The sequence below is a fragment of the Chiloscyllium punctatum genome, chromosome 1 (assembly GCF_047496795.1).
Source record: "Chiloscyllium punctatum isolate Juve2018m chromosome 1, sChiPun1.3, whole genome shotgun sequence".
NCBI lineage: Eukaryota > Metazoa > Chordata > Chondrichthyes > Orectolobiformes > Hemiscylliidae > Chiloscyllium > Chiloscyllium punctatum.
Window position 1 is genome coordinate 138,744,206 of NC_092739.1, and position 24,446 is coordinate 138,768,651.

The window sequence follows — 24,446 nt, forward strand, 5'->3', positions numbered from 1 at the left end:
ATAACCTTCATTGCAGTTATTGCTGTGGGTGGGGTGAGTGCAGCTAGTGGTCTGTCCACTGAAGTATGATCAAAATTAGTAGTGTCAGGAAGAATGAATAACAAATATTCCAAAGTCGTTTCTCTTCACACTGTATCCTTCTTGTTCACGTGTTGCTGCAGAGCCACCTGGTGGTCTGAATATTGAATGCAATCAAGGATCGAAGAATCTGTTCATGTTGACACATTTAACTTTCAATAATTAACATTACAAACAAACCCTTTTAATATTCTATTGGCCCATCACAGCAACAGAAGAGGATGTAACTGATGCTGCTAGTAAAGGCTATTTACAAAGCCTGACACAGAAGCCTTCAATAATTCAGACGTAAAGTCCCAAAAATTCTTAGTAGGTCTGGTAGTATCTGTGGAGGCAGAAACTGAATTGATTTTTCTTTGGAACTGGTTCCTTAATAACTGAAGTGAAAAAAAGATGTTTTAACCTGAAGCACCAGAAGGGGCAGAGGATGAAATAAAACTGTGGACCAGGGACAACTTTGAGACAGAAGCAAATTGCAGCTGCTGGAAATCTGAAACAAAGTGCTGGAGAAACTCTGCAGGTCTGGCAGGATAGAGAAACAGAGTTAATGTTTCAACTCCTCTTTAGAACTCAGCTTTGCAATAAGGTGGGTTGGTTCTGATGGCGGGCGAGGTCAACTATGTACATGTGGTGGTGCCTGTCGTAGAGTCTTGGAGGTGTCCAGCCCTGAAAGAGATCCTTCTGTCTATTGAGCCTGCATCAGGCAAAGACAACCAACTTATTATTGTAGTGTGCATCCAAGGATGCGGTGTGAACAGCAGTCAGAATAATGTTTTGTGTCTCGGCGATATCTTGGGCAGGTTCAAAACAGGAAGGCTGGAACTCCAGGTGGAGTAATGTTGGACCCAGAGGCAGTCACTGTGCAAGGAGCTGTGGCTGTGAGAATCAGTTTCGATAAATACCTTATCAAACACCTAGAGGGAAAGCGAAAGAAATGAAGTTGAAAGAGTTAAACAGAAATCCTGTCGGTGAAAAGAGCAGAACTTCTTCAAGGTAGGCATTCCTGGAAGAGGACTGTCAGTGGATTAAGCAGGAAAATAAAAGCATCATATTGTGGTATTTGTAGCATTTGTAAATTTCTGTTTTCAATTTCTTATTTCCAGCATCCACAGTATTTTGCTTTGGTTTTGGAGTTTTCAATGTGTGTTAAGACAAAATGCTACAACTCACTGTATTTTAGCTCATTTGAAAGTGGGCCCCGGGCCTTTGGCCTATGGTGTGAACTCTGAGCATGTTACTAAAATAATAGCTGGAGATGGGCCAAAGAAAATCTTCTTCCTTAATAACCAAAGATCCAAGTTATGAAGGAAAATTGAAGAAAGTTAGAATTTTCAGCCTGGTAAGGAAACAGTGTAAAGAAGTGTATTAGATAGGCTCTGTGATAGAAAAGACAATACAGAGTATTGCCATAAATTAACAGGATACATTGTTTTGAATAGCTAAGGCATCTTGCAAAGCTGTATGAGCTGCTGCTCATGGTGCAGGTTACTGCTATTATCTTCTTTCAATGTAGGAAACTACATGGACTGCTTTGCTTTCTTGTGGTCACGGGAGAACACTTCAAGGTTGAACTAGAACAGTGTCTTTAGTTAACACAATGTAGTTTATTGCATGTAAACAGCTTACATTAATACGATAGCCATTCTAATAGAGATTTTGAGGAGGATCAGATGTTAGGTCTGATCCTGTTCAGCCAACTAGTCACATCATAAAGCTGCTTCATGGAATTTCTCAGTATTAACCCTTTCTGTCCCAAGACAGTTGACAAGGATACTATCAAACCACAATTGACATGGAGTCACTTAGAGAGATTAGAAGACGTCAGTTTGCTCATAGAAGCAAGTTTTGAGAAACATTCAAGGTGCAGGTCTGAAGCTAGTTATAAAGACCTATATGCAAATCATGTACTAAATATTTTTAAAGTGTCAAGATTCCTCGTGGAAATGTTATTGTGTGAAATGAATTAAAAGCATTTTGAGGAGTGCAAATTTCTTGTTTTAGGAAAGATCAAGCTAAATCTGGCCCACTCTTCAATGCAGCACATTCTGCACAGCAAAATGAGTTATCTGTACACATTGATGGTACATTGGATCTCCATAAACTAAATCTATCTGTTGCTTTGAAAATGTGACAAAATAAACCAGCCATTTTGTCCTCTGTTAACTTGAACTGAACATTTATGCCTTTATTCAGGAATTTCCGAATACCAGTGCCCAATGTCCCAGTACAGATATATCAGGAGTTCCTGATGAAAAGAAAATATTTTTAACCCAGCTCCTTATACAGGGTAAGTCTATAATGTATGAATGATGTTTTTATTTAGTCTAATCTTTAAAGCGATGTAATGCTGCTTGTTTTGTTTACTCTTTGGTACCTCACTTTCATTTTTATTGCTCTGTTTCATGTACCTTTCCGCAGAATCCTGACTCATTCTATTTATAACAGATACTTGTTTGTTTAAGAGCCAAAGTTCTGTGGAAAGTTACACAACACATCAAGGAAGCAAATCAGCCATGGTGATAGCATCTTGCCCAAATTGGGGACCAGCGCTTGATGTTTTTTCAGGTTTGAGGTACAGAGTTCACCTTCAGAGGGTTGAAAACTCAGATCCGCCAAAGGTAAATGCAGAAACTGAGTTCAACACGTTGACGTTGCTGTCCATCATTTGAAGTGTTTGTCATCAACGTTTACTAAAGTGGTGAATTATTTTTTGCAAGTTTCAACAACGCCATTATGTTGGAAGTCGTTCACATGACGTAAGTCCCATGTTGTTGTATTTCTGCTGTAGGTGGGGAGTTGTTGTAGTTGAGTAATTCCCTAGAGATTTCATCACATAACCTCATGCCTCCAGGCCTTCGAACGGCAATCTGCAATACTTTTTATAACCAGTTAACAAAAATGCTCCCAGTGAATGAAAAGACTGTATCATATGACTTTTCTCATGGGGTGTTATAGCTGCATCACAGTTTATTTCTCACTGGAGATTCCTGGAGGATTGGGATACTCTACATCGGTCGGTTGGATTCATTGCAATACGGAGCCTCTTCCTGTTCCCACCCCCTATGTTAATGGAGGGTGTGTGATTGTGCCCAGTTCACATTGTGGCACCTGCTTTCCAAACAGTGATATTGTGAATGAGATAGACTCACCCTGGCCCTATAAACTGCTTCGAATGGGACAGCGATTGCCTCACGGAGCCAAATAAATTATCTGATGAAGGGCTTTTGCCCGAAATGTCAATTTTCCTGCTCCTCGGATGCTGCCTGACCTGCTGTGTTTTTCTAGCACCACTCTAATCTTGATTCTAATCTCCAGCATCTGCAGTACCCATGTTTGCTATATAAATTACTTGTCTAGAGCTACACTGACTCATCGCTCATCTCCAGGGTTTTTCACGAGGCCATATGCATCTGATTGGGGTATTGAAAATGAAAGTTTCATCATCCTCCATTATTGCCTTCAGTACAAGACAGGACCAAATGGCCTTTTGGGATTATTGCACTGTCACTTCAAAGTAATGGAAAATACAGACTGCTATTTAAAACCTTGTACCATTCAGTGTCTCGGACGGCATTCTTGAAGTGCTCACAGACAGTCTGCTCGAAACTTGGCCTGCTAAACCTGTAATATTACCTGGAACTGGAAATAGTCAACAAGGCGATCTGATGCAGCCAATTTTAGGTCAGCTTCCGAATTGAGTTGGGATTGGCACTGTCCAGTTTTCAGTATTGTCCCTCATGCTGCAGCCCTCCCGTGGAATCAATGTCCCCATTTGGCCTCCTGTAAAAGGATAGGAATGCATCCGGGAGGGATAAGAAGTCTGTTTGCAAGCAAACTGTTTTTGAAATTTCTGCAAGTTGAGAATCTGGCTGCATTTTCTTTGCAACTCCCCAGTAAACGTCTCCCAGTTTTTCTTGGTTTATAGTCAACTTATATTTCGCTAGTTCGTGTCTAGCAAGAATGAGTTAGCAGAGTGCTAGAGTTCCGAGCATTCTAGGGAAATGAGGTGTGAGTGTAAGGGGGAAAGTGTCTTGCCTGCTCTCAGGAATACATTCTTTTTCTGAGTTTCCCTTTGGTGTTGCACTGACCCAGTTATCCTTTAACAACTTCGGTTGTGATAATCATGATTGATTATTTGAAGTTGATTTTTTTCCCTTTCAGTTCCACTGCCTAATTCCAAAACTTTCATTTGCCTTGATCTGCAAATGGTCAATTATTAACAAAAGGTTAGTCTTTAACTAGTTTAATCACAATGTTCTGCTGCACTTCATGAAGTATGTTTGTGTGCAAAGCTCAATCTCTAGGCCACACCTCTCATCAGAGACTTGTGTGCAATCGAGTTTATCATCGGTTAATATGTTAAAAATATGATTCCACCACTTTAACCTTTTTCCTCATGTCTACACACTCAGAACAGGAAAGCAACACAACATTTGGAATCCACAATACCCACAGCGTGGAAGTGTCAATGTGACTGATGAACAATCTATGTGTGCATTACCTAATGGCTGTAGTAATCAATTATTTAATACTAGGCTGACTGGTCCATAGATTATGTGGGAACAGCACATGAAGATGATAAATTAACGCCTCAGAGGTTACAGCTGTAAGATAAGAGGAGCTTGTTAAACTCAAAGGAAAGTGCTGGTGGAAACAAGGCAAATAAAAGCTAAAAGAGATGCAAAATTATCACTTAAACAAAATATATTTTTAAAGTAAGACCATGCTTGGAATGCTGGACTTCATTGTCTCCACGAGTTGAGAATTGTAGGATTTCCACTAACAGACATTGAGGCAAAGAAAAGGAAGGGCTCAGTGGTTTCCCGTAGGAAGCAGAACCAGGAATGCATTCCTCATTACCTTCCAGCAACTGTAGTCAATGTTCAACCATTTACTGTGAATTATAGATCAGTTTTGAAAACAATCAACCAAGCTGTGGTCTGTTAATTAGGAAACTGTTCTTCAGTAATTGTCTGCTGAAATACAAACCAGCCTTTCATCCATAGGCTCCAGCTACATTCCCACTGCTCGGAAGACCCCTCCCACCCCAGTTACACTCTCTGTCACCCTTTTCAATCAGGCAGAAAATATAAAGCTTTGATTACACTTGCTAATAGAGTCATAGCGCTGTACAGCACAGAAACAGACCCTTCGGTTCAACCTGTCCATGCCGACCAGATATCCCAACCCAATCTAGTCCCCCCTGCCAGCACCCGGCCCATATCCCTCCAAACCCTTCCTATTCATATACCCATCCAAATGTCTTTTAAATGTTGCAATTGTACCAGCCTCCACCACATCCTCTGGCAGCTCATTCCATACACATACCACCCACTGCATGAAACAGTTGCCCCTTAGGTCTCTTTTATATCTTTACTCTCTCACCCTAAAACCATGCTCTTTAGACCTAGACTCCCCCACCCCAGGGAAAAGGCTTTGTCTATTTATCCTATCCATGCCCCTCATTATTTTGTAAACCTCTATAAGGTCACCCCTCAGCCTCCGATGCTCCAGGGAAAACAGCCCCAGCCTGTTCAGCCTCTCCCTGTAGCTCAGATCCTCCAACCCTGGCAACATCCTTTTAAATCTTTTCTGAACTCTTTGAAGTTTCACAACATCTTTCCGATAGGAAGGAGACCAAAATTGCACACAATATTCCAACAGTGGCCTAACCAATGTCCTGTACAGCTGCAACATAACCTCCCAACTCCTGTACTCAATACTCTGACCAATAAAGGAAAGCATAACAAATGCCTTCTTCACTATCCTATCTACCTGCGACTCCACTTTCAAGGAGCTATGAACCTGCACTCCAAGGTCTCTTTGTTCAGCAACACTCCCTAGGACCTTACCATTAAGTGTATAAGTCCTGCTAAGATTTGCTTTCCCAAAATGCAGCACCTCACATTTATCTAAATTAAACTCCATCTGCCACTTCTCAGCCCATTGGCCCATCTGGTCAAGATCCTGTTGTAATCTGAGGTAACCCTCTTCGCTGTCCACTACACCTCCAATTTTGGTGACATCTGCAAACTTACTAACTGTACCTCTTATGTTCGAATCCAAATCACTTATATACATGATGAAAAGTTGTGGCACTCCTCTGGTCACAGGCCTCCAGTCTGAAAAACAACCCTCCACACAGACGATTGCCTGATTGAGGTGTACAAGGTAATGAGAGGCATGGACAGAGTCGATAGTCAGAGAGCTTTCCCCAGGGCAGGATTGACTGCCACGGGGGATCATAGTTTGAAGATATTCGGGGGAAGGTATAAAGGAGGAGCCGGGTAGGTTTTTATGCAGAGAGTTGTGAATGCATGGAATGCATTCCCAGTGGTGGTGGTTGAAGCAAAGTCATTTCGGACAGTTAAGCGACTGCTGGACATGCACATGGATGGCAGTGAATTGAGGGTTGCGTAGGTTATGGTTATTTTATTTTAGATTAGGAATAATCTCGGCACAATATCGTAGGCCGAAGGACCTGTCCTACGCTTTTCTATGTTCTATGTTCTATTTTTCTCAGGGAAGGGGAGCCCACAACTAGAGGGCATAGGTTTAAGGTGAGAGGGAAAAGATTTAATAGGGACTAAAGGGCTACGTTTTCACCCAGAGGGTGGTGCGTGTATGGAATGAGCTGCCAGAGGAACTGGTGGAGGCTGGTACAATTACAGCATTTAAAAGGCATCTGGATGGGTACATGAATAGGAAGGGTTTAGAGGGATATAGGCCAAGAGCTGGCAAATGGGACTAGATTAATTTAAGATATCTGGTTAATATGGACAAATTGGACTAAAGGGTCTGTTTCCCTGCTGTACACCTCTATGACTCCATGACTCTGCAGCCATAACATTGTACAGTATTCCTCACCCTGACTTATTACCCGAATGCACCTTGTATGATATGATCTGCCTTTACTGCACACAAAACACAACTTTTTATTGTATCTAGATACATTTGACAATAATAAATCAATTCAAAATACTTCAACATCAGAGGGAAATAGGTTAGTAAATCAGCTGGAATCTGAATTGCTCACATGAAATGTTTACATTGGAATCAATTTCCAATTTTGATCATGAATCCCCGGGAACTAACCCTTCACCTGATCTGGCCAAAACCTTGCTCAGTGAGATTTTCTGACCCTGCCATTGTGATGGTGCATTCTATACTTGCTGCTGAACTGGGAGGCCAGAAAAATACACTTGCTGATGCCTAGTTTGTTTATTATTGTTTATTATAACTAGAACTTGTTTATAAAAAAAACGTAAAAAAAGCAAATGAATGTGGATGTAAATTTATTGGCTGTCTAGGGACAGAGAGAGATCCTGCAATGTCTCACCTATTGAGGTATCAAATAGGTTTCAAAGAAATGGACCTAAAAGTGAGAAATGCCATACAAAGTAAGCTCTTGTCACCCGGGAGTTATCTCAGACTGTGAAAAAGAGTGAGAGAAAACTCAACAGTCTGAGCTAATGACATGTTTTGAGTCTTCCACTTTCAAGAATGTACAAGAACTGGAGTTAAAAGGAACTTTAATCCTGGACTGTGTGTGCTAGAAGAAGGCGGTGTACTTGTGAGTTGAATTGTTTGCTCATGGGCTGAGGTGATCATGTGTACAAGCGGGAGTTCAAACACCAGTGCCCAGTAAAAGTCCACAGTTAAAGAATTACCTTCTAGTCACCCCTTCATTGCAGGTGATGGACTCTCTGGAGCTGAGTGCTCAAAGCCACCCAGCAAATTAATCAAAATAAACAGAGGCAAAAGAATTTCTGTCAACATGCAAAACCAAGAATCTCAAAATTGACTATACGACTATCAACATTACATTATCTGCAGAGCACGAACCACCAACAAAGAGTGATGTGTAAACTTTTGGATTTTATCTTTTGTATATTCACTGCTCATTTCAAGTCTACATGTATGTGTTTTGTGTTACTATTTATTCTAATGTTCAGTAAGTAATAAACACACTCATTTGCTAACTCAAGAAAACATGATCAAATTGATTCATCTTAAGAAATGAGGAGGTGGGGGCAGTTTGCTTCCCTCACATGGGGGCTTGACCATTTGACACATGACAATTTGGGAAACCTCACCTGCATTGTTGTTATCATCAGGTTGACAGCTCGTCTTTAGGTATTTCAAAAAATGCAGTTCCAGACACGTTATCCTATATTCTGAATTGAACAGGGTTGATTCCCTGGGTCGACAGCAATGGCTGAGTGGAGGGAGCTGGTAGGCTGTGACATTACAGATTATAACTGAGAATAACTCTCTTGCTGTTGATGACCCACAGTGCTTCATGGATGCCAAGTTTTGAGTTAAAGGATTGTTTTTGAATCCAACCCCTTTAGAATGTCAGCATCAATAAGTTGAAGATGGGACTTTGGGCTGAATTCTATAGGCGTCTGAGCAATGTGGGCCACGGCAAAATGAGTGGCAGTGTGACAAGTCTGGCTATGAAGTCTTGACATCAGAAGCAACCCACTCCATCCTGCTTTTCCCAAGAAGAGTGATAAGGTTCTCGTTAAACAGCAGTGAGTTGCCACTTGACAATTATTATTCATTGTTAAATGTCTTGTTAATGGTACAACTCACCTCATTAAAATTCAGCCTCCCATCTTACAAAACTCAGTAAACCAGCTTGATGTCGGGAAAACGTGATAAGGACAGCAGAGCACATGATTCAGCTCACTGCTTGTTCCAAAAGATCTCCGTTTTGGATGCTGAGGGCACATTCCACCAACAACATGCACCCCACATTGATGTGCATTGATATTTGAAATCAGGCAACCTATCACAGCAAGGGGAGGCAATGGCCTAGTGGTATTATCCCCAGGCAGCTAATTCAGAGACCCAGGTAACATGTGGGGACCCAGGTTCGGAACCTGCCATGGCAAATGGTAGGATATAAATTCAATACAAATCTGGTATAAAGAGTCTGATGATGGCCATGAATCCTTGTCAATGGTTGGAAAACCCATCCGGTTCCCGAATGCCCTTTAGGAAAGGAAACTGCTGGCCTTACCTGGTCTGGCCGACATATGACTTCAAACCCGCAGCATTGTGGTTGACTCTTGACTGCCCTTGGGGCAGTTAGGAATGGGTCACAAATGTTGGCAGAGTCAGTGATGGATGAACAAAACAAATAATTTGAAAAAAATAATTCTGGTGCCTTTCCAATGCACTCATAGTCTGCTTGGAACAGACCTGCATGACAAGACACAGGTAACTACAGATGTCAGGCACTCAGCTTACAGAATGGATCTGGCTGCATCACTCACTCTCTTAGCACTTGTTCAGAATACCAGCTTCATCCATGCCCAACCTTGCCACGCCACCTCACACCTGTTGGCAAGTTGGTATTTCAGTCGGAATGAAAGGCTTTCACGACTGGCATTTTGAAGGACTCATTAGCACAGACACACAGACAGGCTGCTTCTTCTGCTTGGAGTTAGGGAACAGTCCAGAGGGAGGAATATCTTCCTAAACCGCACACACAGACATCAATTTAACACCTACAGCATGTGGCAGCTGCCTGTGGGAAAAAAACGTGCATTGACTGTGACCATTCAACTAAACACCCATTTCGAAAACCAGTGAGGACTTGTCCTCTGTCCAGTCAAGGGGGTTGTGGGGGGTTATGGTGGGTCAGAGTCCCCATTCCATTAGTCACAGATCACATACAGTCCAGAGACTTAGCCACAGTCAGTGAGCCGCTTTGGATACACACAGTTAGGGATTAATCTCAGTACAAGCTGAGGGGTGAAGGGAAGTGGCTAGTCCTGAAGGACAGTCCCCGATAGTCAGGAATCATGGATCATCAGTCAGGAAGCTGCAAGCAAAGTGGCCAGAGTCTGGTCAGTCACGTCTAGGCCCTGCTCTGTGAAGCCGGTCAGAGGACCACTTCCAACCCTGGTGTCAATCTGTTTATCTTTCAGGATGGCCCAAGAGGGGATGATAGGGACAATGGAGGAATCAATTAGAGAAGGGTGAGGGAGTCAAGGCTGGAAGATGGAAAACAGGGACATTGGTAGGAATGTAGATAAGGATTATGACCGGAAGAATTCTGAATGAGGGAAATGTGGAACAGTATTGGAGGGCATGGATCTCTGTGGCATGGGGTGTCATTGACCGTGACCAGCACCATGTGATTCACATGGGGAGAACAAAGGAACAAGGTGGGCATCATTACGATGTTGATCTGGGGTTCAGGGGGCAGGGAGGACGTTTATAGATGAAGTTCAATACGGTGAGTCTCCACACTTAAGAATGGGTACAAGTGGGCTCGTACGAGGTCTGAGCAGGTACCTGGAGACCAGGCAGGACCCAATGCTGATAACACCTAGTGTACTTTACATTCCTAGTCATCACTTTCTGTTCTCTAAATGTGTGGCAGGACTACAGAGCTTAGAGATCTGTTGGTTGTGGGATCTCTTTTGCTCTATCTATGCTGCTTATGCTGTTTGGTATGCAAGTAGTCGTATTTGGTGGCTTTACAGTTTGATACCTCATCGTCAGGTATGCCTGGTGTTGCTCCTGGCTTGCCTTCCTGCACTCTCCATTGAACCTGGGTTAATCCCCCGGCTTGATGATAATGGTTGAGTGGGGTATATGACACACCATGAGGTTACAGATTCTGCAGGAGTACAGTTCTGCTGCTAATGATGGTCCATAGTGCCTCATGGATGCCCAGTGTTGAGTTGCTAGATCTATTTGAAGTCTATCCCATTTAGCACAGTGATAGTGCCACACAACACGATGGAGGGTATTCTCAATGCGAAAGCGGGACTTTGTCTCCACAAAGACTGTGCGGTAGTTACTCTTACTGATACTGTCATGGACAGATACATTTGTGGCTGACAGATTGGTAAGGATGAGGTCAAGTATGTTTTCCCTCTTGTTGGTTCCCTCACCACCTGCCGCAGACCCAGTCCAGCAGCTATGTCCTTTGGGACCAGCTTGATCAGTAGTACTGCTGCTGAGTCACTCTTGGGATAGGACATATTCAGGGATGGTAATGGTAGTGTCTGGGACATTGTAAGATGTGATTCTGAGAGTATGACTGTGCTTGACTACTCTGTAAGACAGCTCTCTCAGTTTTGGCACTAGCCCCCAGATGTTCGTAAGTAGGATTTTGCAGGGTTGGCAGGGCTGTTTCTGCTGTTGTCTATTTCAGTATCTAGGTTGATGCTGGGTATATGACAGACCATGAGGTTACAGATTCTGCAGGAGTACAGTTCTGCTGCTAATGATGGCCCACAGTGCCTCATGGATGCCCAGTGTTGAGTTGCTAGATCTATTTGAAGTCTATCTGTCAGGTTTCATTTATTTGTTGAGATTTTGTAGCGATTGAAATAACTGAATGGCAGTGTTCTAGAGTAGGTCAGACCAGGTGAGAGTGGCAGATTTCCTTGCCTGAAGGGCATTAGTGAGCCAGTTTTTCCTGACAATTGGCAATGGTTTCGTGGTCTTCAATTGATTCTTAATTCCAGATAATTTTTATTGAATTCCAATTCCACCATCTACCATGGGATTTGAACCTGGGTCCACAGAACATTTGCTGAGTTTCTAAATTAATAATCTAGCGATAATACTGCAAGGTCATCCATCACCTTCCTGTGCACAAATGAGCTGCCATTTTTTCTACATTAAAACAGTGACTGCATTTCAAAAATTGATTGGTTTTAAACTTTGAGATTCTCGTGCGATTCTGGTGGCACAGTGGCTCAGTGGTTAGCACGGCTGCCTCACAGCCCCAGGCTCCCAGGTTTGATTCCGGCCTCGGGTGACTGTCTGTGTGGAGTTTGCATGTTCTCCCCGTGTCTGCGTGGGTTTGCTCCAGTTTCCTCCCACAGTCCAAAGATGTGCAGGTTAGGTGAATTGGCCATGCTAAATTGCCCATCGCAATAGGTGCATTAGTCAGAAGGAAGTGGATCTGGGTGGGTTACTCTTCGGAGGGTCAGCGTGGACTGGTTGGGCCGAACGGTTTGTTTCCACACTGTAGGGAATCTAAATCTAAAAAGTGCTGTGTAAATACAATCTTTCATTTTATTGCAAATCCAGTAAGTCACCCGTTTTGATGAGGCAATGTAATGGAAATATTAAGCTCTCTGCTAAATGCTGACTAACCTGCTGTGCGTTTCCAGAACTTTCTGTTTTTTCAAAATTTTCACATTGTGGACGAACATTTAATTTGGAATGGGTTTTAAGCTCAAGCTAAAAAAAAGGTTTCTTTCATAGAGTCTGTTTGCATTGAGGAAGTGGTGGTACTTTACACTCTCTGTCTCTTTGCCACATTGACTCACAGCCATTCCAAGTCTCAACACAGTCAAGTATTTTTCCCTCTTGCAGCCATAAGCACAGCAGCAAATGATCTTGAAATTATCTGTTCGTCCTCCCACCACCCTCCTTCCTGCAAACTCTCCAATGATCAACCCACCACCCTCAAGGCCAGCACAGATGTGTTGACAGTGCAAACTGATTTTTTTTTGGAGTTAGAAAGTTGGTATAAATGTATGACTGCAACTTTTCCAGGGGACCAGAGTGGTGTGTTCTGTGTGCGCTGTCACTCTACACCTCCGAGTACAGGACTGGTGAGGTGGGGGTAATGTAGAAGGAGGGCTTGTCTCAGATAATACGCTACCTTGACAGCAATACAAAGATCGACTGTACATGTCACTGGGAAATATATGAAGCTGTGGGCAAAGTAAGCACAGCATGACACATCGATTTGTCAGACAAGCCGATCATTTACCACCCTGTTTTGTGCCTTTTTTTACCAAAGTGGTCACAGTGTTGAAAAATAACCATGTGAAGTTAAGGGATGCCAGGAACTGTGGCAATTCCCTGCATATATTTCAATGGAATGAGCTGTTCTGTTGAAGGAGCACTTGGGTCAGCCATGGCTCAACCCAGAATTCATTCCTCTCAGTCAAAAGGTTGTGGGTTCTAGCACAGCTCCAGAGGCACGTGGTTTAAGCTGATGTTTCAGAGCTGAAGAGATGTTAAATTGAGACGTCATCTGCTCTCTCAGGTGGATGTAAAATACCACTCTTCTGATGAAGAGCAAAAGTGTCCTTAATGAAATTTCACCAAAATGGGTCATCCGGTCACCATCTCTTTGCTGTTTATGGAATCTGTTGTCTCCAAATTAATCACTGTGTTTCCTACATTGCAACTGTTCCTTCAGTTCAAAAGTGCTACAGTGGCCATAAAGCACTTGGGACGCCCTGCTGTTATATAAGGCATAATATAAATGTACATCCTCTCTTAACCATTTGTAAAGACAGAGATTGACAACTCTTGAATGCAGGTTCCTTTTCTTTATTGGCTCCATAACTCTTTAGAAGCTCCGAGTTGAGCCAACATCATTCATAACAAATTAATCTTCTATGCTGTAGCTCTGTTCATTTTATCGTTCTTATAAATCTTTATAATGGTTTCTTTCTGACTTGAGGGAAAATGAACCTCTCAGTAATGCATCTGGAATCACATTTTGCACAGTAATCCAAGAATCTCAACAATTTGGCACTATTTGATTTATATATTTTTCTTTATTCATATTATCAGCAAAAGTGCAGGATTTTTCTTTCAAATCGAGTCCATTTGATGGGCAAAGCAGTTTTCTCCTTGTTCAACACATCCATTATCAGCTTTTTTTAGAAGAGTCTGACTCAGAAACATAATGTTACGTGCCCTACAGTCAGTTCTATGTACTCAGACTTGGCGTTTTTTTTCAAATCATGTTTTAGTCAAACTGCCATTTACAGTAGAGTATCAAGATCGATCATTTAACTCTTTATAAGTGACAATGAATGTTCCTAATGAAAGCTTTGAAAAATACAATATAATTAACATTTAACTGCGCAAATCAATTCAATTAAGGGTCATTGTAGAAGGTTGGAGGAAGGAAGAGAGAGAAAAGACAGCCAATCTTCATCCTCCATGAGTACGCTTGCAACTCTCCAGGATTGCCCTGGAGTCACCAAGAGAAGCAATACTCCACTGGACACTGCTGCAAATAAGTCAGGAGAAGAATTGTAGGGATGTTCAAAATGTGTTTCTAGCATTGAGCTTCTAACATTAAAATTTTAGGAATCTGGGAAATGTTAAACTTTGATTATATAGACCATTGAAGGCAAGAAGTCCTTGTGATGTAGCCACCAGGAAAATATCTGACCAGAGTTGCCCTTTTTGTCCGCATGGGATTGCTTACAACAGTGAATACACTTGGAAGGACTTCATTGGTTATAAAATGCTTTGGATCGTACCAAGCAGTGGCTTAACACCTGTGTTTTTCAGCTTTCCTTAGATGTGTGGAGAAAGGCCTAAGGACCTGTAAAATGTCTGTCAGAGGACTAGAAATGTGGAATTCACTTGTTTCACAGAGGATACCATTTGCCTTTATTGTGAATCATTTATTCTTCTTTAGGGCCCGTGTCAACCAAAATCCAGCAGTCATCTGCCTTTCATCTGCTTTTTTTCCTTTTCCACTCCTGCAGCCTGTCTAAAATCTTCTAAATTTCACCATGAGGGGCTTAGGGTGATAATATCCCAATCACTCACTTTGCAATATTCTAAAGGAGAGAAGGTTCAGAACAGAAAAGTAGGAGCAGTAATAGCCTACTCATCACCTTGAGACTACTTCACATTCAGTAAGGCCGTGGTTGATCTGCAACATCAGTTACTCTATCCTATGTGATTCCCATTAACTGATTATTACATCATTTTTGGAAGATTTGTCACCCTGAGGCCTAATGCGTTCCCTCGCCATATCTTCCAAAACCTGGATCATTAATTACCCGTCCTGCCCCTATGGCATCTCTCATGACTGATTTCCCCCCAATTTATCCACATGCCATTCCTGGAACAACTCACCATTCAGTAAATATCCCAGAATCACCTGAGCCTGCGCCATCTTTAAGTGGTCTTTGTGGACCTGGACAAGCACAGTAAGTGCAGAGCTGTCCTGGCATGGCCACTGGGCCTGGCACAAAGGGGAAATCATGACCCCACTTTGTGGTCAGGGCTGGGGCGGACCTGATGGATGGTGTGGTGCCCGGTCTTGGCTGAGGGGGCAAAGCTGAAAAAGGCAAGGTAAGGCATTGCAGGGCCAGCATTGCATCCAGGTTTGTACAGAGTGAGCACTATGAGATCAAACAGAGAGCACAGAGCTGCAACCTGGTCCAGTCCAGAAGCAGGGTACGTCTCCCTGAGGACACTGTGTTCTTGCCGCAGCATTACAATGGTAGATGCCAGAATAGCCGAAGGTGCAGCACTGAAATGTAGAAGTGTCCTGGAGATATAGCATGGTGTGCATCGAGATAGTGTAATGTTGGATGCCAACATCCATAGATGTGGGGTGTGTGTGGCTGCTGCCCATGGAGCATGTAATATTGTAGTCTGGAGGTCTTCTGGAGCAAGCAATAAGCCGAATCTGCCTGGCGCTTGCTTTGGGTTCCTTGTTTAGTCTTCCTGACATGAAGAACTCAAAGAACAGTATAGCACAGGAACACGCCCTTTGGCACACCAAGTCTGTGTCGACACATGATGCCATGTTAAGCTAATTTGGGCTATTTGGTGAGTTTGGTAAGATGGGATGCTGGATGTTAATGAGGTGAATTTGGCTGTTAAAAAAGCATTGAAAAAGCAACAATGACTGTCAAGTGGTAACTCATTGCTGCCAAGTGAGAATCCCGCATTACCACTTGTGAAAAGCTTAAAACATAGCACAAGTTGACCTTGATATTGAGACAGACGCCACTGGACTTATCATCTCATTCTGCCAGTCTCACCATCTCTCAGATCCATCAAAATTTCTTGCCATCTCCCTTAATTCTCCCATATCTAAAAATCTATTGGTCTCTGACTCAAATACACTCAATGAGCAACTATCCACAGCTCCTTGCTGTGGTAGAGAATATCAATAGTTATAAAGAGATTAAAAGCTTCTTCTCAGTTCTAAATAGTTGCTTATTCTGAGACCATGACCCCTGGTGCTAGACTGACCTGTCCATAGAAACATCCTCCCAGCATTTACTCTACTGAGTCCTTTCTGAATTTTATACAATTCAATGAGATCACTTTTTATTCATCTAAACCACAATGGATATCGAATAGAATATAATAACCTTTTATTGTCACATGTGGTCATACACAGAAGTACATTGAAAAGTTTTTTTACAATGGCACCATCTTAGGTGTAAGTATCTGCTCCTAGTTTATTCAAACTCTCCTCACAGGATAATCCCCTCATCCCAGGAATCAAGTCTTTGCAGTCTTTCCAAAATAAATATTGCCTTCCTCAACTGAGATGATTAAAGCATATCACAAATGGGGAGACAGTGGGGCAGTTTTAATGTCACTGAACTATTAATGAAGAAACCCAGCTAATGTTCTGGGGCCATGGGTTTGAAAGCGACCAGGGCAGATTGTGAAATTTGAATTCAACAAAAATCTGCAATAAAAAGTTATCCAATGACAACCATGGAACTATTGGTGATTGCTGGTTCACTGATACCCTTTTGGGAATGAAATCCTTGTCTGATCTGGCCCATGTGTGACTCCAGACCCACAGCAATTTGGTTGACTCTGACTCCCCCGCAGCAATTAAGAATGAGAGACATGGCAGGGACCAGCAGGGACTGAGGAACCAAGGAGGAGGGTCTAGACAGTAATCTGGACAGGCTCCAGAGAAACAGGGCTGTGGGACACCCTGGAGAAGAAGCCAAAGGTTAGCCAGGGAGCAAGCTTGCACCAATGGGATGTGAGCAAGTGTTCAAGAGCTGAAGTCAGAACAGCCTTTGAGGGAAATAGGAAGCAGAGTCATGACAAACAATTCCAGAATGAAATCTCTCTGGAGGAAGCTCTGAAGTTTAAAGACACTTTTGTGTTACTGACACCTGGGTGGGTTGCATGGGATTTGTCATGTTCACATTTGCTGTGTAATGTGCTGGGTAATTTGCGGATTAATTTATGATTGCCTCATATTGATAAATATTTCTTGTACCTTCACAGTTAGCCCATGCTGACCTGGATATTAAAGTATAGTATCATATGGCTATTTTACTTCTGTTTGATAGCTCAAACTCAGGGAATCTCGTGGCTTCGTTCAATTATTAAGGATGTGCAATTCCCAAACTTCATCTACTGTGAACAAAAAGCTATTGGTTCCTAAATGGACCATAGCGAAAGTTGGCAGTCTGCCCAGGATTGTGCTAGTGTGGATAAATTATTCTTTGTCGAAGTGAATGATATGGCTTGTGAAGAGTTGAGGCTGAAGCATTGATCCATACGTTAGCCCATTGGTTATCCACTGTCAACCTGCTGACCATTCATTGATTATTTCTGCTCTTTGTGGCAGTATTTAATGTGACCCCTGCCAGTGAGGCTGCTCAAAGAACAAAATGCCTTCCCCCTCAGCTTCCCAGAAAACCTGATTTGTTGCCTATATTACTGCGGACAGGAAAGGCATCAAGCAGTCTGCCCACACTTGGGTCTATTAAAGTCCTGAAGTGGCTAATTAATTCAAAGTATTTCTAAGCTTCAGATTAATCAACCGTGGCTAAAACGCATTTGTGGTCCCAACAGCACAGAAGCAAAATGTTTTAGAAACAGAAATTGTTGGAGAAACTCAGAGGGTCTGATAGCATCTGTGGAGAGAGAGAAAGAATCAGAGCTTTTACTTTAGTTTTTTGTTCACTTGTGGGATGTGGGCATTGCTGGCTGGCCAGTATTTATTGCTCATCCCTAGTTGCCCTTGAGAAGATGGTGGTGAGCTGCCTTCTTGAATCGCTGCACCTACTATGGATAGATCCACAATACCTTCCGAGTCTGATGTGACCATGGAACTCAGAGCATTGCTTTCCAAACATTCTAACTGGGTGCAAAGTGAGACCATTTGGTCCCTCAAGCCTACGCTGCTGCTCAATAACACCTTGGCTGATCTGATTTTTTTAATTTCAATGTTCCCATCTACTTCGAATGTTTAATTCCCCTGCCCCATATGAATCGATCCAATCGATCTTAAAGATATCCAATGACCTTGTGCCTGTCACCTTCTGAGGCTGAGATTTCCAAAACCTGTTTGTGACTGTCCTCAAAGGTGAACATCTAATTTTAAAACAATAAAACCTAGTTCTGGACTGAACCATGAGAGGAAGCATCCTTTCCTGATCACCCTGTCGAGACCATTCACGATTCTTATATACCTCAATCAAGTCACTCCTCGCTCTTCTAAACTCCAGTGGTAACAAGCCCAGTCTGCCCAACCTTGCCTGGTAAGTCATCTCCCTCGTCCAGTAACCCATTCAAAATTGCCTTCAATATACTGATAGCCTTCCTAAAATACAGAGAGCAAAACTGCCCACAATATTTGAAATGTGATCTCACAGATGGACTGAATAATTGAAGCATAACATCCTTACTTTCATGTTTTATTCCTCTCATAATAAAGGATTGCATCCAATTGGCCTTCTTGATTACATTCTGTACTTGCAAACTAACCTTTTGCTTCTCACACACCAGAACAACTAAGTCCCTCAACAACTTAGATTTCTGCAGTTCTTCTCTGCTTAAGTAAGATTTTGTTTTATATTTTACCATCAAAGTGAACAACTTTGCATTTTCCTACATTGTACTCCATCTGCCAGATTTTTACTCACTCACCTCATCCACATCCATCTGTGACTTCCTACATATTCTTCACAACAGTCCAACTTCCTATCTTAGTGTGATCTGTGAATTTAATGGTCATGTCTTTGTTGATTTGACTTGATTTGATTTATTGTTGTCACATGTAACAAGATGCAGTGAAAAGTGTTGTTTTGCATGCTCTACAGGCAGATCGGACCATAGAGAGTGCATCAGGTTATTGGAGTAGAGTGCAGAATGCAGTATTGCAGCCACAAAGAAGGTGCAGAGAGAGAGATTAACATTTGGGAGGCCTGTTAAAATATCTGACAACAGTAGGGAAAAAGCTGTTCTTCACTCTGTTTGTGCATCTTTTCAAACTTTTATATCTTCTGCTCAATGGAAGAGGGTGGAAGAGAGTGTAACTGGGGTGGCAGGGATCTTTGATGATGTTGGTTGGTTTCCTGAGGCAGCGAGAAGTATAGATGACATCCATCCGAGATTGATCTGCCCTTCCACACACGTCATTTACTGTATCCATTGCTCTCAATGCAGTCTCCTCTGCATTAGGAAGACAGGACGCCTACTTGCAGAACGCTTCAGAGAACATCTCTGGGGCATAAGCATGAAACAGCCCCACCACCCTGTGGCCAAATACTTTAGCTCCCCCTCCCATTCCCCAAAGGACATGCAGGTCCTGGGCCTCCTCCATCGCCCACCCTTATCTTTTGCCTTGGGACCCTCCAACCACATGGGATCAATGTGGATTTCACCCGTTTCCTCATTTCCCCTTCCCCCACTTATCCCAGATCCAAGCTTCCAACTCAGCACCACCCTCTTGGCCTGTCCTACCTGTCCATCTTCCTTCCTACCTATTCGCTCCATCCTCCTCTCCGACCTAACACCTTCACCCTCCCCCCCTCATCTACCTATCACATTCTCAAGTTACCTTCCCCCCAGCCCCCCCCCCCCCCCCCCCCACCTCTAATTTATCTCTCAGCCCACTTGGACCAAAAGCCTCATTCCTGATGAAGTGCTTATGCTCGAACATCGATTCTCCTGCTCCTCGGCTGCTGCCTGACCGGCTGTGTTTTTCCAACACCACACTCTCAACTCAATGGATGGGAGTCTGGTTTATGTGATGGACTGCACTGCGTTCACAATGTTCTGTAGCTTCTTGCAGTCTTGGGAAGAGCAATTGCCGTACCACACCGTGATGCATCCAGATAGGATGCTTTCTATGGTGCATCTATAAAACTGGCAAGGAGTTTTTATGACCATGCTGAATTTCCTTAATCTTTTGAGGAAGTAGAGGCATTATTGTACATCCTTGACCATTGCATCGACATGGGTGGATTAGGACCGATTGTTGGTGATCATCATGGCAGGCGGCACAGTGGTTGTGGCAGCACAGTCGCTCGGTGATTAGCACTGCAGCCTCACAGCACCAGGGACCCAGGTTCGACTCCAGCTTTGGGTAACATTCTGTGTGAAGTTTGCACATTCTCCCAGTGTCTGTGTAGGTTCCCTCCGGGTGCTCTGGTTTCTTCCCACAATCCAAAGATGTGCAGGTCAGGTGAATTGGCCATGCTAAATTGCCCATAGTGTTAGGTGCATTAGTCAGAGGGAAATGCGTCTGGGTGGGTTACTTTTCGGAGGGTCAGTGTGGACTTATTGGGCTGTACGGCCTGTTTCCACACTGTCAGGAATCTAAATCTAATCATTCAATAATTACTCCCAGGAACTGTCGCTCACATACTTCAGCACCTTTGGTGCCCTCCACTCCACTTCCTGAAGTCAATGACCAGATCCTCCATTTTGTTGACTTTGATGGAGAGACTGTTGTCCTTAAGCCACTGAGCACTCAATTTCTTTCCTGTATTCTGTCTCGTCATTGTTTGAGATCCAACCTATAATGGTGGTGTTGTCAGCAAACTTGTATGTGGAGTTGGGGTGGAATTTGGCCACATAGTTGTGTCTGCGTACGGAGTACAGTAGGGGAGTGAGTATGCAGTCTTGCAGGGTGCTGGTGTTGAGGATTATCATGGTGGCGGTATTATCACCTATTTTTACTGAATATGGTTCTCTTCATCTCAGTCTTTAATGTAAATTGTGAAAAGTTGAGGGCCTAGCGCAGAATTCTGTGGGACATCTCTCATCACATGCTATGAATCAGACAAAGACCCATTTATGTATACTGTTTGTCTCCTGTCAGCCAGCTAATTATCCATCAGGCAGCACGGTGGTTCAGTGGTTAGCACTGCTGCCTCACAGTGTCAGGGACTCTGGTTTGATTTTACCCTCGAGTAACTGTCTATGTGGAGTTTGCACATTTTCCCTGTGTCTGTGGATTTACTCTAGGTGCTCCAGTTTCCTTCCCCAGGCTACAGATGTGCAGATTAGGTGGATTAGCCATGGGAAATACAGGGTTACAGGGATAGGATGTGGGTACGAGTCTGGGTGGGATGCTCTTCGTAGGGTTGGTATAGACTCAATGGGCCAAATGGCCTGCTTCCCCACTGTAGGAATACTATGATCTGTGTCATTCCCTACACCATGAAGTTGACGCAACCACTCAGAAGATCAGCGTACAATTGAAATTGTGAGGTGCAATACTCATTACAAATGTTTGCAGCAGGGAAGAAGGACTTCCAGCCATAACGTCTACTAGATTAATCCCACTGCCCAAGAATGCTTATCGTGAAATCATGCTTTCCCACTGTAACAAAGACAATAATCCAATGGAAACACAACTGTTAATCTCTTTGCGAAAATGGTGAGGGAGGGAGTTATGTGCGGGTCATTGATATTGTGCTGCCTGATGTCAACTCGCTGAAGTTTTACCATTCACTGACATCCAAAAATGATACAATAACCTGGCATTTAAGAAATATTCGCCAAAGTCATTCAGCGAATAGCACTCCATCTCCTAGGATAGTACTCCAGCAATGGCCACGAGATATATTGATTGCTGAGAGTGTTTGTAGCTGATGCCACAGGCTTTACTCAGCCTTCTGCTGTTTCTGATTAAGCAATGTTAATACGAACCTTCACAGAGTAAAAACATTGGGTTGGTGTCACGTGGAGATATGTGGTACATCCCAGTAATAGCAAATGGCTGTGCTTACTGCCACATGGCAAATTCTTGACATGAAATGGAACATTCCTTCATTAATGAGCAACTAAACACAGAAACTGTTATTAAAGCAATTTAATCTTTTGCTGAAGCAGCTGTTGTGTCAGCAACCAAATGTAATCAAAAATCAGCCAGCTTCACACTTGATACATGGCAAGTATCATTAGCTTCAGTGGATTGAGAGATTCAGGAAGCACAGTTTGTAAGGACAGCAAATGTTTGATATGACAGTGCCACACAAACTACAAACTCCTGCATTTACTTGGTCTGATTTCAACAGCTACAATTCGTGTTAATAGGAGGGTCAATGGACCTACTGAGCATGAACAGTAAGGTTCTGATTGTTGCCATTTTGTCTGGAACTAAGTTTTGAAAAAACAAAAGAGAACATTTCAGGGAACCCAAGAAAGCTCATTGGATACTTCCATTGGACTCAACACCAAGAAAAACATGGATTTATTTGGTGAAAATAACAAGAAGATGGGCAGCATGGTCTCATGCTGCCAGGGACCTGCAATTGATTCCAGTTTTGGATGACAGTCTGTTTGGAGTTCATACGTCCTCCCCTTTTACTGCATGAGTTTTCATTGGGTACTCTGGTTTCCTCCCACAGTCCAAAGGTGTGCAGGTTAGGTGGATAGGCCATGCTAAATTGCCCATAGTAACTAGGGATGTGCAGGTTAGGTGGGTTAGCCACGGTCCATGCATGGTTGATGTAGGGTGAGGGTGGGTCTGGGTGGATTTTTCTTCAGAGGGTTGGTGCAGACTCAATGGGCCAAATGGCCTATTTCTGCATTGTAGGGATTCCATGATTCCATGAAATCCAAGATCTGGTGTCAATAAAACAGTCAGCCCAGCTGGCCAGCTGAGTAAAAAAACCGCCATCAAGCATGCAGCGCTCTTCAACATCAACTGAGGAGCATCCAAAATGACTGGGACATCACACTTATGGAAAACAGAATTCAACTGCTCGCTGTTACTGATGACATAAGAACTTCTGTGATGCACTAAACTCTCTCTGAAGAGCAGCAGAGATATTTATATTCACTCATAGACGATGGCCATTGTTGGCTGTACCAGCATTTATTGCTTGTCCCTAGTTGAGCTGCTTTCATGCACCACTGCAGTTTACTGTAGGTAAATCCACAATACTGTCAGGGAGGGAATTTCAGCATTTTGACCCAGCAACACTGAAGGAACAGCAATGGAGGTAACATGATGTACTGAAGCACCTGAATATGGTTGGGACTAGGATACAACCCTGAGATGCTCCTGCAGAGTTGGTCAAGAGCTACTGGGAACAAGGCCATATCCCATTGGATCTTTGTGATTCTGTCATTATCCCTTACACAACAACAACAATGGAAAGTCAGACTGCATAGTATAGGAACATCTGTTTTATTCTATGACTAGAAAGATTCAGACTAGAATATTTCTGAACAGCCTTGAGCAGATCATTGTAAATGGGAATCACCCAGAGAGCCAGTGCAGTTTCAGAGAAAGCAGAGGCATCAACGACTTGGTACTGGCACTCAGACAAATACACGAAAAGGGTCATGAGCTACAGAAAGGTCTGTCCATCACTGAAGCGGCATGTCCTTTACCTTTATATACAAATCCACTTTTAGACTGCCCAATTTCCAGTATTCCTGCACTTATCACTCACTCGCTATTCATTGCTTTTTGTTTAGATTCCATTCTCTGTTAGTTGAAAGTCTCTTCTCAAACCCTCTCTTTGGCTCTCGTGTCCTTTTTATTTTCTCCATTGAACACTCTCTATTCAACCTGGTTCTCAATTGTACGATCAACCAGACATCTTCTTCACACTCCTTCTCTCCATCATCTTACTTCCGATCTTATTCATTGCTCAGGTTTCCTTAGTTCTATTTTTCACTCTTGTTGGATTGTACCTTTTTCGTTCCAGCATCTCTACAAAGGCAGTCTATTGTTCCATTACAGCTCTGCCAATTTATGATTCCAATCTGTCTAGGCCAGGATCTGATTCCAACCCAATAACTGGCTCTTCTCCAATCAAGTATGCATATTGGACTGCTCCATTGCCACCTCAACCTTATGACAGCATTTTTGGTATTCTCTAAGTGTTGCCCTCCTGATACCTGGCCTTTGTCACCCATCTCATCCCACACAACCAGATCCAGTTATGCCAGTTTTCCTTTTGCTCCAGTATGATAATAATCAAGAAAGTTACTCTGTAAACAATTTAGAAATTGTTCCCTTTTTTTTTACTGTTATGCAATTACTATCCTAGTCTATATTAGATTAGTGAAATACTCTTTATATAATACTCTGTATGTTTCACAAGCTTGGCCAAATTCCTAACAAAAATTCTCCACTACCTAGTCAACTCTGTTTGTTGTCCTGTTCAAATATCCCTGTCATGAGATTGTAACTCAATTGTTTGTTTGTCCCTCTAGGAGATCCTTTCTTACCAGCATTGTAACATCAGAATAACATCTCTTCTTCATTCTTTTCCTTCCCCAGATTACTTATATTCAGGGAAATTTAGTCTTGCCCCTTTTTGAGCTCGGTCTTATAAATGACTGATTATCTATATTGAGTAACTATAAAGCCTGCAAAG

At 42.8% G+C, this 24,446-nt stretch overlaps 1 long non-coding RNA gene across 4 annotated transcripts in view; it reads left to right on the forward strand.

Annotated features, from left to right (window-relative positions):
* LOC140480504 (uncharacterized) overlaps nucleotides 1-24,446 on the forward strand; it is a 232,971-nt gene that overhangs the window by 77,259 nt on the left and 131,266 nt on the right. For 2 of the 4 annotated variants that reach the window (XR_011961322.1, XR_011961317.1), the window contains exons 2-4: nucleotides 879-1,071; nucleotides 2,272-2,365; nucleotides 2,524-5,533. This is a non-coding gene — a long non-coding RNA (uncharacterized lncRNA). Of the gene's footprint in view, nucleotides 1-878; nucleotides 1,072-2,271; nucleotides 2,366-2,523; nucleotides 5,534-7,772; nucleotides 8,024-24,446 lie in introns of those variants that run through there. The other 2 variants (XR_011961321.1, XR_011961318.1) reach the window with 2 other exon arrangements.